Source organism: Paramisgurnus dabryanus, chromosome 2 (genome assembly GCF_030506205.2).
Source record: "Paramisgurnus dabryanus chromosome 2, PD_genome_1.1, whole genome shotgun sequence".
Lineage (NCBI taxonomy): Eukaryota > Metazoa > Chordata > Actinopteri > Cypriniformes > Cobitidae > Paramisgurnus > Paramisgurnus dabryanus.
In genome coordinates this window covers 56,996,152-57,011,298 of record NC_133338.1, presented here as the reverse complement: position 1 = coordinate 57,011,298, position 15,147 = coordinate 56,996,152, and the positions used below count along the sequence as shown (strand labels likewise).

Sequence of the window (15,147 nt, the reverse complement as noted above, 5' to 3'; positions counted from 1 at the left end):
TGTTCCTGTTCAGTGTGATTGCCTCCTCTCGTCTTCCTCACCTGTTGCTTGTTTTCCCCTCTTCTGGTCTGTGTATTTAATCCCTGTGTGTTTAGTGTGTCGTTGCAAGTCCGTTTGTCTATGCACGTGTTTGTAACATTGTGTGTACTCGCCAAATTACTAGTTCTGCTAGTTACCTGTCCTGTCCTGTCCTGTCCTGTCCTGTCCTGTCCTGTCCTGTCCTGTCCTGTCCTGTCCTGTCTCTGTTTCCAGTTTTGGATTTAATCTCTCCTACCCCAGTCTGTGCTCTATGCTACCCAGGAGTATTTCTGTGGACTTTGTTTACTCGACGGCTCTCAGAAACTGTTTCTCATTTTCCAGTTACGGCCCACTCTCCATCTGCCTGCTTAACTGCCTGCCTGCTTTATTGACTGCCTTTTGAGCTTACAGCAGCGCGCACTCGCCACGGCATTGCCGCTGTCCAGCAGGAGGGTCCTTCAGCACTGAAGCTGCACGGCTTCTCCCTTCAGCACCACTAACGCTCTCTCTCTCACTGCCCGCCGCAGGATCTCCTCTTCCCATCTGCCTCGAGTGCCTGTAGCCGGTTTGTCTCCCTGTTCCTGGCCTTTTGTGGCTGGCCCCCACATATACTCTCTCCCACCGTTCGCTGTCTGGCCGGAGCCCGAACGTGTGTGGTTCACCTCCCCGGTGTGTGTGTGTGTGCTCCCCTCCTCAGCCGTCTGTCCTGGTGTGGCTTTATGCCCAGACATGCCATTGTCTCTGTTTACACACATTATTATTTGAATGAAGCTTTCTGTTTACTGCATCGGGATCTTCTGTTATTTCTCTGAGCCTGACACCTAACCCCAAAATAGCTGGTAGAAATCTGAAAAAAGACAAACCAAAACCCGGGTCAAAGTTCTAAACTTTGGTACAGTTTCTCTTAGAATTATAGACGGTTTCATCGGGCACACATACGGTGAACTTTACTTCCGGTTTCTGTTTTTTTAATTGTCTGACTAGTTGCTGAAACTGAACTCTTAAACAAATACCTTGTCGAAAATAACAAATGTTTGGGGTTCCCATGTAATCTACGTGTTGTTTATTTTGCTTGTTATATAAATAAACTACTTTAAAAATACTTTGTTATTTATTCTTCGTGGAGTTTACCGGAAGTTACGTGATGACCATGAAAGCCGTGTGTTTATGTTGTTACTGCTGAAACAGTCTATAGAAATGAGACCTTTTTACCCATTGCACCATGACTTTAAAAGGACACCAAACATGGAGATGAAACCGTAGTAGCATCACAACATACAAACTATACATTAGGTAGATTCAGTAGACCCTTAGTTATCTGGAATTTGGGAGAGGAAGACAGGGAGGTTGAGTCCTGGTTATCAGCACCACCTGGGGATTTTAGTGTTTTATGGGTATCTCCACAGTCCTACTAGCCTAGAAATCTAGACGCACCCTAGCGGCCGCAAAATATATTTGCTGCCAGGGTTTAGTCTAGGCACTCACAATACACTTAACCGGTCCAAAAACCAAAATTTGGTCAGGCCAATCACATCGTGTGTAGCGTCTGTGGGGCGGGCTTAACATGATGACGACAGAGCTGCAACGGTTCCTACTTGAAAACAGAGAATGGCTGCTGCTGCTGGCGAACAGCTATCTTTTGAAGCGGCTTTGGCCGCGACTCTGGAGGACTTAGACTTATGTTTTTCTTTGAGAGAAGAGCAAATAAACCCTACTGAAGTCCTTTTTAAGCAAGAAAGAGGTGTTTGGAGTTTTGCCGACTGGTTACGGTAACTACGTCACCTTCTTCGTTGCTCTGATCCGTCATAGCGCTATCCTATTGCGTGCAGAGGCATTTTGAGGGACAACCTTATATCCCGCCCCTTGCATTGAGCCGTTTGTGTGAAGAGTTGCCAGACCTTACATCTTGATGTAGGTCTGGCTAACCAGGCTACAGTCCTACAGTTTCTATATAAAATCTGTCATCTTAGATCAATGGACCGATGGATTTCTATGGAAGTCATAGAGATTGGGATCCATTGTGTTTGTTTGATTGAAAAATTATTATCTGAGATTGAGGAGTCTTTTCCTGCAATATCATTGCAAACAGAGATAGTCAAAGAATGTATTCCCCATTGGTGTGGATGTAAATTAAGGAGACCGGAAGGAGTTTGATGGAAGATACTTTTATTTAGAACACCTCAACTTGGTTTGGTAAATGATTCTGTATGTGTTTTCCGCAGATATTGCAACAGCTGCCTACTCTTGCACAAAAATTTAAAGCATACATTTTGCGGTTGAAATCGGCTTGTTTTTTTTATTCTAGCGTGCAGCGGGGGGCCTCATTGTCTTTGTGTATATTTACATACTGTATAAGCTTGTGTTTTCGCCTCCGCCCCCAAAGGGAACAGCGTTGCTCCTGAATAGGGATAGTTCACCCAAAAAATGAAAATAATATCATTAACGACTCACCCATATGTCGTTCTAAACTCAGAAGACCTTCGTTCATCTTCGGAACACAGTTTAAGATGTTTTAACTTTAGATTTAGTCAGAGAGCTTTGTCTCCTCTATTGAAAATCTATCATGATATAGAAAATCTAAATGATATAGGTCTCATAAGCCGTTGAGTTCCACCTGCCGAGCGTTTTGATGGTCGAGTCTGGAATGCCGCATTCTGCTGCTGTAGTAGCAGCTCCAATTCGAAAGGAATGCCCGGTATATAATTTAGGGGAGAGATCGCACAATGCCAAAACTGAAGCTAGATGAGATGAAAACCAATGCTTTGTCATAGGAAGACCATTAGGAAGGATGAATAGGGGGGAGTTATGAGGGGTGCGTGGTCGGGCTTTGAGATATTGAATCATAGATGTAAAGGGACAATTAGGGTTATCAATTTTTGAAATGTAAATTGACACACCTGATCCTGAGGTATCTGTTTTTGAGTGTTTAATAAATAAAGCAAAAAAGGTGGGTGAAAAACATAAATCTGAAAATGTCAAACCCTTAGCTGGATTAAAACGTTGTGTGTGGCAGGCGAGTTCACCTAAACACATAAAACCATAGAAAGCTGTTAAAAACACAGTTTCTAAAAGGGTATTGGTATAAGCAGAGAATGGACCGTTACGGAAGAAACTAATCTGTGTAACAAGTCGAGTGTGATGGGGAGGCGTTTGTCGGGAATCTTAGGAATACTTTTCTCTATGCCTCTTAATAGAAGCCGGATAGAGGGCGTAGAAAAAAGACTTGGAAAGTCAGGATTAAAATATTGTGCGTGGAATTGGATGCCAGCCAGCAATTTACGTATAGTTGCGATTTTAAGATCGCTTGACTCATGGCAATTGACTATGAACGTGCATACAGTTGAAATTAAAATGGGGAATAATGGGATATGAAACGAGAAACAGAAGGTCGTAAACCAAGACCACGCGGAACTGTATGCTTTGCTAGTAGATGGCGCTACTCCTTGTGTAATATAAAATCTGGCAGAATTAAGCAGATGGTTATATTGGGAACCTAATCCAGGATGATTTTGGGCAGTGTCGGGCATGGTGTTGGAATCTCGTTTGCTGCTGGGCAAAGCCGCCTGAAAGCCTGTAAACGAAAGCGAGAGAGAGCATCAGCAATGGCATTTGATTTTCCTGGGATATGTTCGGCTTTAATTGTGAAATTATTGATGACGGATTGCCATGTTACACGTCTAAGAATAGACATTATAGCCTGGCAATGTGATCGACCTTTGTTAATGATTTCGACAGTGGCTACATTATCGCAGTACATTGTAATGCGTTAACGTGACCAGGCTGAACCCCAGAGGACGCTGGCTACGGCGATAGGATATAACTTGTAACACGCAATCGACGGAGCTGTAACAGTTAAGTGAGAGAATGCAGCAGGCCATTTCTCTGAAAACCATTCCCCCTGAAAGTATCCCCCAAAACCAGTTGAAGGGGCTGCATCGGTGTAAAGCTCTAGTTCGGCAGATGATTCGGAAATGTCATTATAAAAGAAGGAAACACCATTCCAGTTCTTAAGCAAATGTGACCAAAACCTGAGGTCTGAAGCACACCCTTCGTCTAAAGTTATTGTGTCCGTCAGGTTAACTACTGAGTGAGCCAAGGTCAGCAATCGAGAAATAAAGGAGCGACCTTGAGGGATAATTCTCATTGCGAAATTGAGATGTCCCAGGAGAGACAGCATGTCGTGTTTAGAAACGGTTCGACACTCGAGAAAAGATTCGATGAACGACCTAATTCTGACGAGTTTCTCGATAGGGAGTGAAGCTTGCATCTTTATCGAATCGAGAATGATGCCGAGGAATTCAATCGAGGTAGACGGACCCATTGTTTTCTCATTTGACAGGGGAATGCCTAATTCACAAAATAATTGCTTTAAGGTATCAAGCACAGAGCGACGTGAAGAAGGGATGTCTATTAGCAGAAAGTCGTCTAGAAGGTGTAGCACGAAGGGGAGATTGCAAACGTTCAACAGAATCCAACACAGAGCTTCCGACAGGCAATAAAAAATGTGCGGGCTACTTCTACAGCCGAAAGTGAGTCTCACTGCGAAATAGAATTTTGATTCCCATTTAATGCCGAAAAGAGGCCAATCATAAGGGTGAATAGGCATAACTGTGCAATCACACCAGCCGCGGAAGAGGCGGCAAGCGCGGATGATTTACATGCTAAGTCAATGCAAACACGCGATTAGGCATCCTGCGGCGCAGTACACGCGGTAGCCGCGGCGCGGATGGCGCGGAATGCGCGGAAGCGTTCCGCGCGAATTGAGCGTTGCCGCGGGAAACGCGCGAGTTCGAAAATCTGAACTTTGGTGGAATTCCGCGCCGCGTTAACCAATCAGGAGCTTGCTGTAGTAGTGACGTGATTACAGGAAGCGAGCGGAGTGGTGTAGTCTCCGCGGAGTCGCAGAAGCCCCTCCCATGACGCGGATTTCCGCGTGAATTTCTCGAATGACTAGAATTTCACGCGCGGCGTTCACGCGCGGATTAAGCGAGTAAACTCGAAATGTTCAAGCGGCAAACTGGACGCGGTTCACGCGTTTTTGCCGCCTCTTCCGCGGCTGGTGTGAACCCACAGTAATTTTGAAAGCATCTGTAATTTCTGCTTTTGCTAGGCATGCACCAAGTCCCGCTATTTTAATGAGATGAATGGCGTTATCAACTGAGGCGTAGTAAAGCGAGAAAGGTTCTAAGGGAATGCATTCGTTGACACTTGTGAAAGTGTTAGAATGCGGTGACGACATGTCGAAAATCAGGCGTTTTTTCTGGAATATTTACGTGTGGCTATGCCGATAGAGTTAACATGGAAGGGTGAAAAAGGAGGAGAGCTGAAAGGGCCGATAAGGTAACCTTTATTCAGTTCTTTAGCCACGAGACACGAAACTACATCAGGTTCAGTTAAGGCAGACTGCAAATTATTAGCTACATAAGAAGTGGACATTGGGTACAGGACGCCAACCCTGAAACCTTGAGAAAGCCCAGTAATTAAATAGTCTATGAACGAAGGATCAGGGTGAGATGAGAGGTAACTTGAGAGTGTTGTAATGTTAATTGGAGTAGAAAGGTGATCGTTCAGAATCTTTTGTGAGGCGGCGCTTGTCCTCTTGTCGCAGGCCTGAAGCGTCGTGGGCAGACAGATTTTGGATGCAGGTCCTTGCAAGAGCTGCAAACATGGGAAAATTTACATTTTGAATAAGTACATACAGATTCATTAAAATTATTACAGACAGGAATGCCATTAAATTCAATAATGGGACGGCCCTTTACGTCTATTGGTACGTGTGCAGAGTCAGCACCATGGACAGCGGGCGCAGCTCGTGCAGTCAGTGTCTTAGGGCGGAAAGGTGCAGAGTGTCCGTGCGAGCTGCACACTGCGCAAGCCAGAGTTTTCTGACCGCCGAAATGGCGAACCAAAAGTTCAGAGTCAGTAATGGACCAGTCCAGTTTGGTGTTGAAGAGTGTAACGAACGAAGCGGCTTTGGCTGAAAATGATTTATGATATTCATAAAACAAAGTGCCCCCATATCTTAAGTTAAGATCTGCCAGCATTGCCAGGTAAATGTCTAATTCTTCTCTGCGTTCTGGAAAAACCTGACACATGATATCTCTATAAGTGCCGAAAGCCGTGACGAATTCACAGAACGAGAGGTTGCGATGCAGTCTGGGATCTGAAGTTTTGAGATAGACTGCCACGTCGCCACAGTCAACCATTTGCCGATCGATTGCTGGTGACGGAAGCAGTAAGGCAGCCAGATTGATGTTCTTACCATTAATTATGTCAGATCTCATTTTTTGAGACACTGTAACGGCGGCGGGTGGAACAAAAGGCCTTCCGAAACTTTGAGCGGCAACCGCCGTAGAGAGTGTAAAATGAGGCGTGACAGATGGCAAGGGGACAGACTGAAATGGAGTTTGAGTTTTTTGGCTTGAGGAGAAGAAGATTTAGCCGTGCATTTCTTAGCTGCTGGTTTGGGATGAGCTTGAGTAGTATTAGCCGCTGGAGAAGAATCCGTTGGTTCGGCCGGGGGGTTGCCTATAGTGTTGGAAGCCAGGAGAATGAGGTCTGTGCGTGAAAGGTCGCTGCTTGCAGGAATACCGAAATCCTCAAGAGTGTGAATAATTTTGTCCGAGGGCCATTGGTTCCAAGGACATACTCGTGCTTGGATACGAGAGCTCCGGCGTGGTGATGCCGAAGGGGATGGCGGAACTGTATTGTCGTCCGAATCGGATATCTCGAGGCGAGCAAGGGACTTGCAGTCGCAAGTTGATTCCCCTCCCCCCTCCCTCTTCTGACACGCACACAACCTGTGTATCTCAACACTAACTTGACATGGAAATGAGCGGTAGTCTAGAAAACTGTTTTGATATATAAAAAAAAAATGTTTAGGGCAGAGATTGCGCCCTGGGCTTTCGCGCACATTGCTCATAGCAAAAACCGGCCCTGTGTTAACCAAGTCGACCGGAGTGAGTGGTTGTGGAGAAGGAAGTTGCTGTTGATATATTGTGAATATTTACTTGTGGATATTTTTCGTCACTTGTTTTGTTTCATTTATTTTGGTATTTTGGGTTTTGTTTTCTGCACTTGTAAATATAAATATTGCACCTTGGTTTTTCTCCTGATTCACTGTTAATAAACTTCACTTTGTACAAGATACAGTTGCGGTCTGAGCAATCATTATTGTTTTGGGGATTTTTTTTTTATTTTTGGGACTTACCCACGTCAAAGGTAAACCGCTGGTGTTCACTTTGTCACAGCTGGGTATCATCAGGATAGCAGTGAAAACTTATGTTGAGTTTCCTGATGATGTCTCCTAGAGGTAACATGTATAACAAGAACAGGATAGGACCTAAAACTGATCCCTGCGGTACTCTACAGGGCCCACACAGTTAAACAGGATTTATAAGTGCTTTAGCACATCATTACCTACATCTAGGAAAAAATATAATTTTTTTAACATATGGAGTTCTTTTTCTCGAGTGCTTGGCTTTTTAAATTTCTCCACTTCTTCATTATTACGTTCAGAGATTTTATTAGATTTGTCAGTTGATTTCAGTAAATTGCTGTTTTTGACTCCTTGCAGACTAATCAGTGGAAGATATCAGAGAGGACAGCTTTTGAATAGTTTTTGCAGTACACTAATGCCGTACATCGATCACTTTGTGCAGCGATGCATGAAGTCGGATGCAGCTGTTTGTAATAACTTGATCCTGATCGGCCAGTGCGACATACATACGCCATGCAATCAACACGCTTGTTTACTTGTCAGTCTTGCAGCATGCATTAGCTTCTTTTGTCCAGTGAGAGATGCAAAGATATGAAGTTTGACTAAGACAGCAAGTAATATAATTACATTTAATGACTTTTACAATGCCCACTGACCTATAAAGGATAGAAAAGGAGAATCTCATGGTTGTCCCAATGGCCAGTACATGCCTGCTCACCAATGAAGCTTATTTTGCAGGGTTCAGTTGATTGGCTTTAGACAAAATTACCACAGTTCTTTGAAGATGTTTGAGTGGTGACAGCTGTTTTCTTTTCCACGCAGTTTGCATGTCTTAGATTTGAATTGCACACACAGCACTTACTGCAACAACACCGAGAGTATCAATCTCACTATTTTATTCAAAGTATTATAAGGTTATTCAAGGTCGTCTGCCATCTGTCTTTATGATTTACTCGCTAAATTGTTATATTTTTGTGTTCATTTGCATGCTGAATCTTTCTCTTCTGTATTTCCTCAGTCAAAATCAGTTGTGTTTACTCGTTTCATTTAAATCTATTGAGAGAAGTGTCTTCAATGCACCACAGAATAAACAGGGCTGATGAACTTTACCTGATTCAGTATTGAGAAGTCAAAGAGTGTCAGTGTGTGCTGCTCTGATATGGGCTCCCTTTATTCAGAGATGGACATGAATACATGGAAATGTATTTAAAATAAAAATACTGGGAAAATTTATTTAAATTTAAATACAGTATTTTGTATTTTGAAACGAGATGTGAAATTGGTCATCCAGTGCTTGGCCAGGTGAAAGTTTAAACAAAACGCTTCATCTCCAAGAGAAACGGCAGCTGCGCACTAGACCTGTTCGAGTCGCGACTCACTCGGATCTTTAACCCGGATCTTTAAATTAACTCATGAGTCGCGAGTCTCTAGTGTCATTAACCCGGATCAGTTGAGTCCTACTACAATTCAATGTAAAACCATAAACAGCGCCACCACACACACAAACCTCTTTCAACATTATTGATGAGACTTCGCTCGCACTACAGATCCACTCGTAACCGGCTGATCTGCGCGAGAACTGACCCGAGATTCTCACTCAGAGCCGGAAACATTGCAAACTCAAGAGACCTGCGGATCCGTGCGAGCCGCGAATTGACCCGAGATTCTCACTCAGAGCCGGAAACATTGCAAACTCGAGAGACCTGTGAATCCGTGCGAGCCGCGAACTGACCCGAGATTCTCACTCAGAGCCGGAAACAATGCGGACTCGAGAGACATGCGAATCTGCTCTGACTCGAGAGTCTCTCAACTCGTAACCGGCTGATCCGTAACCGACTGATCCGTAACCAGCTGATCCGCCGGCTGATCCGTAACCGGCTGATCTGCGCGAACTGTCTCTCCGACTCTGGGGGCTACATAAGCAGGACAGTTCTTTTTTATATTTTCTCTATATTATTATGCTATTGTTATTAGGCTTCTTTTTTAAATGGTCGACCATACACACCAAACCTAAAACCTATAAGCATGTTATTTCAGAAGTGAAAGGCTTTTGTTATGGATTTGCTTTTGAGGAGACTTGAGTCGCTCTATAGATCCACTAACCGACTCCGGCTGATCCACGCGAATCAGCCGGTTAGTGGGATCTGTAGAGCGAGTCTTATGTCCATGGTCTGCGAGTCTGCAATGTTTCCGTCTCTGAGAATCTCGAGTCGCGTGGATCAGCCGGTTACAAGTGGGTCTGTACTGAGTTTCCTTGGCAATTTAGCAATACTGACTCAAATGACTCAAGTGAATCACACAACCCGGATCACTTTAGTGAGTGACTCACAATAACCCGGATCCTTAAAAGGAATCGAGTTTGCCAGGCCTACTGCGCACCGATTCCACCTCTTGCAGTGTCCCGTGTAAAAGGGCCTTGAAGTCAAAAGTGTTGTCAGCGTTAAAGTCCATCTCAGAGCGTGCACACAAAATATTGCCTGCAAAGGTGAATTTGAATTTCCTTTCACTGTATACTGCACTTATAATAACACAAAGCACATCACATGGTATTAGTCATTTGCCTCCACGCTTCTTTTCATTACAATAATTCCTGGCCACAGTAAGATGCATGGATATTGTTTACCCCGATAGACCTATCTATGTAAACAAATTAATTCACACTTCATATCAACGCTACGATATGTATTGTCATATCACCCAGCCCTAACATGCTGCTTTTAACACATCTGAAGCTAGTTCATAAAAACAACCGATTAACCATTTTATCATAAGTCGCAAAGGACAATGTCGCATTTATTTATAAAATGATTTCACAAAATCCAAGCCGAAGAACAGACATTTTTCTGGAAAGGAAAGTTATTCAACTGAACAATAGCACACAGAACAGCAGGTTGAATAAATGTCCGTATGTTAACGTAACAATCCATATCCAATAGGAAAAAATAATACTATGGAAGTGAAATGGGGTCCACAGATGGTTTGGTTACAAACATTTCTCGAAATATCTTCCTTTGGTTTATCAGAACACAGAAATTTATACAGGTTTGTAACAACATGAGAGTGAGTAAATAATGACAGATTTTTCATTTTTGGGTGAACCATCCCTTTAAAAAAGTTGCTGAGCTCACGTGCATGAATGATGGGTTGGGGAAGTGGATCGTGTCTGTATGTGTTGTGAAAATACAATAATACTAATTTTCAGTGTTTTTAAATACAAATTACAGTTGTTTAAAATACAAAACACAAAATTGTACTTTTTCAAAACATTTATCTAATACTGTTCAACCCTGCTTTTAATGTACTTATATTTATTAGTTATATTACTACTGTACTGGTTCTACACCATGAATTGTATTTTTATGTATGTTTGAAGGTTGTTTTGTAATTTTCACATGAATAAACAACCATACAGACACCTGATGATCTTCTCCATCAGGTGTAGAAATCAAGCCTGGCACTTAAACGGGTCAGGTCCTTATTTAAATGTGCAGTTTTGCATTTGTACCTGATTTGATTTGTAAATAAGACTTAAAATAACAGATGATGTTTTTCTGGAGGTCAGATGATGTGAAATGATCTCATGAAACTATCAGTGATGTAGTGAGGAGGGAGGAGACTGAAATTCAAGCAAACAAAGTGATGGATTGGATTGACTGAAGAGTAAAGAAGAGAATAAGAAGATTAGACGGAGAGAAATCTTTATATCTAACTCAACACGGGAATGTTATCATCATTATAACCCAACTCTCTCTCCCTCTGTTGAGTGAGTAGAGCGTGTGTTTGGTGAGTGAATGGTCCTTCAAGCCCGCTGTGGCAAAACTTTCTTTTTTCTTTTTTTGGTTTAAATATTGTTTGTTAACATCCAAACCGAACGATAGTTTCAGTAGCTGTTTAGACTGGGCGTCCAAACCAGGAGTTTACTGGGATGGCGACCCAGGATGCTTATGTGTTAGAAGCGCTCACGCGACACCATGGAATTAAAGTCGCTTGCGTGGGCAGTGTGGAAGAATGTACTTTGGCTGTTGCAGATGTAGTGGGATATAACAGTGTGTTAACAGCATCAAAAATGAACAATGCAATTGTGTTGTTTTTAAGCACCGTGGAGAAAATGAACGAAGTTGTGGCAAAGGCGGTGGTCATTCGCGGTTCGTTTATCCCGGTGCTTCCTCTCTCTACTCCTGCTACATCCTTTATTAAAGGCGGAGTCCACGATGTTTGAAAAACGGTTTGGAAAAGGAGACGGGCCGACTACCAAAACACACTTATAGCCAATCAAATCAAATCAAATGCCGGGTTGCGTATGTGTGGGGCGGGTCTATCAACGGAATGTCCAGATTCTATTGGGGTAGGGGCGTGTTTGTTTAGGCGATTTCAAATATCAACACTGGCTTTCAAACATCGTGGACTCCGCCTTTAAAGATGAGGTGTTGACTAAATAATTATCACGCTTTGGTAGACTGGTAGCTCCTGTGAAAAAGATCGCAATATGAGTTAAATCAGACTTGATTAAACATGTAGTGTCGTTTAGGCGATTCACCTACATGGTTTTGAATGACAATAGAACTGAGCTTAATCTGAATATGAAATTTTAAAGTGGATGATTTTGACTAGGGCTGGACCAGAATATTCGAATATTCGTTCCATGGGTTGACATTCGATTTTCAGTTTTGAGATTCGAATATATATATAAATATTTTACAGCGTTAATGCAGAGCTTTTGCCAAGCAGGAAGTGCGCTTCACACTCCCGCTCAATAGGTGGCGCAGAGACACCAACATCCTTAGCCAACAGCCACCAAACGCCACCAGTGGAAGAGATCGCCTCGAACGTAAAGCGCGCTTCCTGCTTTGGCATTCACGGTAATAGTGTTGTAAATAACGTTCAGTTTCTTGCAAAAACTGATTGATTTGATTCACAAGACGTCAATATGTCACACAGAGTTATGGGGGATTACTTTTGTATTGGATATATATGCTTTAGCTCTTAAAGTGTGCGGATCGGTTGACTTGCATGACGGAGCACTGGGGTTTCTGCAAATTTTCTTCTTTATTGTTCCACTGATTAAAAAAAAATAGTTAGTAAATAAACTTGATTTTGAAAGTATGCTACCGTTTTATTACAGTTTGTTGAACTTCGTTCATTTATTTTCGTTGTTTTATTTAAATAGCCTACCCTTTACGATGTCAGTAATTACTGTGCTGTTAATTTCTGATACGGGAAAAATGTTAGGCTACCTTATTAAAAGTATTGCTCTTGTGTTTTGTTTCACTAATGCTGTTCTCGCAGGACGCGTGACAGGCACGCCGCTTCCGGCTTGCGCTATTCTGTAGTATTTTTAAAGTTTAATTCTAAACGTGTCACATGTCCATATTGCACGAATAAAAAAGGCACTACACTGCCTTGGGTCCGCAGCAACACATCCACCACATATTAAAACTGTAGACAGCCAGACACACGCATACACACACACAGAGAGTCCTGCCTTTATTAAAGAGAAAAATATGTTTATCCCCTCCTTCCGAAGCTTCAAATATTTGTTTTGATTTCTACAAGAGCTTCAAAGCTCAAAAAATGGTATTCGGAACAGCCCTAATATTGACTACACAATTTTCTCATAAAAAAATAATGAGAAAGGGGGCGGATTTTTCAATGTCAGTTTTTATTTGTGGTTTAAGTATACACAAAGACAGCAGAGAGAATGTCAGTTATTAAATTTTATGTTGGGTAAGGCTAAAATGGCAATTTATACGAGTAGGAGAGATAAAATTGAAAAGAATTTTGAATTTAATGTGGCAGCAGTTTTTAGTGCATTAGTGAGATCAAGGTTGATGATGATTTTCAGTTTTATAAATCTTTTAATTTTTGAAGATAAATGGTGTCAGAGAGAAGCATTGTGCTATGTTATTGAAGATGAGCTTTATTTCTCACTTTTAATGTAAACTAATGAATGATGTACTAAGTTAATGTTTTGTGTATTTTGTGAAAACTGAATTGTATTAAAGGTTTTTTTGAAAAATCAAATCTCTCTCTCTCTCTCTCTCTCTCTCTCTCTCTCTCTCTCTCTCTCTCTCTCTCTCTCATCTGTTTAATGATCTTTATAGAGTCAGTGATGGAGAAACTCATTCATCTGATTTTAGTTTGTGGTGAGTACAGCAGCTGACACACATGATGATGTTAAAACACAAGATCTTAACTTTATAGATGCTGTATATCTTTATTCAAATCTTTATCACTGCTTTTTAAAAGTTAACAATGAAAGACTTGACAAATTTTTATAAACTTCATTTAAATGTTTTTCAGATGTCAAATATTATCAAATATATTAAACTATTTTTTCCCAACAGTTCTTGTTTCCATTCCAGAGAGTTTAGAAGGTAACATGTTTATGATATTTCACACAAATGTAAAGTGATGTAAAGTTGTAAATGTCTTTAGTTAGATTAAAACATAATTTCTAATCATTATCTTCTGGTGTTCGGTTATTTTAGAGCTTTCTTAATGTTTATTGATATCAACTTTTTTTGCTAAACATTGACTTCTATATTAATTCATTATGTGTGTAAAACTTAAGTGAAACTTCATACCTTGTTTATAATAAATTGATATAAAACATAGTTTGTAGATTAGATTTAAAGTATCAGATGGATACATTTAAATGTGAAAAAGGAGGGAAGTGTTCACTTTATTCTAAACATGAGGGTTAATGAGATTCAGATAACATTAGTAGTTTATCACAGATGTGTTTATATCTCCACACTGACTGATCAACTGTCTTTGATGATTTATTTTCTAGATAATTTAGCACGTAGAGGAACGGTTACACAGTCAGCCACATTTTACCCATGGATAGCTCAATACGCCATAGATGGTGTAAGATATAGATCAGGTACAGCTGCATACTGCTCTGTTACTGGAAATGTATTGAATCCATGGTGGAGGTTGGATCTCTTGGATTATTATAGGATAAGTACAGTAGTCATCACTGCTAGATCAGACTGTTGTGCTTGGGAAACCAATGGAGCAGAGATTCGTATTGGAAACTCCACTGAAAACAATGGAATCAACAATCCCATGTAAAGTTATTCATGACATCAGTTTATAGATATCGTTTTAAACACTTCTAGAGATTAACTGATTATCTCTCATTCTAGATGTGCTGTTACTTCAGGTTTTCAAGGTGGTCAAACTATCAGTTACTCATGTGGTGTAATGGTGGGACGTTATATAAATGTGGTCGTTATTGGACGTACATGTACTCTCTCTCTCTGTGAGGTTGAGGTCTATGAAACAGGTGAGTTCTGATACTTCATATGCAGAAATAAGGCCAGACAGTGTGTTATTTTATGATAACAACCTACATTATCACAGTTATTACACGGCTATTTACCGCATTAGTAAGGTAAGGAACGTTAAATATTGATTTAAAATATTTTATTTGCTCATTTATAATGAATGCAGACCTTCTGTGAGGAAAAACATGTTAAGTTCCGGTTTAAGAAAAGACAAGATGTTCAAATGGCATGAACACACTCTTTGGTTTAATCATTTGTAAATATAATAGGTGTGTTCGACTTCATGCGGCGCTGCGCAGACCGATCGGTGGCTGACTTGAAGCAGTGCATTCCGGTTAGTAATTTTGTCGGACTTCAGCTGGCGCTGCAGGCATGTGTCATATGGTTTTTAAGTACCGCGAGAGCGTTTCGAGAGTAGCCGGCTAGCTCAGCCGGTGCAGCTTCTCCAGAGCGGCTGCACAGAGTTGTGATGACATAACAGCTTTACATGATTGGCTGCCTCACTGATGACAAGGATCACGTGCGTTTCAACCTTTAGTTCCACTAATAAACATTATAAATTCATGTTTTAAAACAGGAAAAACACTTTAATATGCTTAAATATGTTATATTGTGTCA

The 15,147-nt window shown here is 41.4% G+C and overlaps 1 long non-coding RNA gene and 1 pseudogene across 1 annotated transcript; one reads left to right on the top strand and one right to left on the bottom strand.

Moving 5' to 3' along the window:
* Positions 1–3,511: 3,511 nt before the first annotated feature.
* LOC135743655 (uncharacterized) lies at positions 3,512–4,624 on the bottom strand (annotated as a pseudogene).
* Positions 4,625–10,913: 6,289 nt separating this feature from the next.
* On the top strand, positions 10,914–14,522 carry LOC135743654 (uncharacterized). Its single transcript, XR_012335824.1, has 5 exons — positions 10,914–11,020; positions 13,339–13,380; positions 13,582–13,611; positions 14,031–14,310; positions 14,389–14,522. It is a non-coding gene; the product is annotated as an uncharacterized lncRNA (long non-coding RNA).
* Positions 14,523–15,147: the final 625 nt, after the last annotated feature.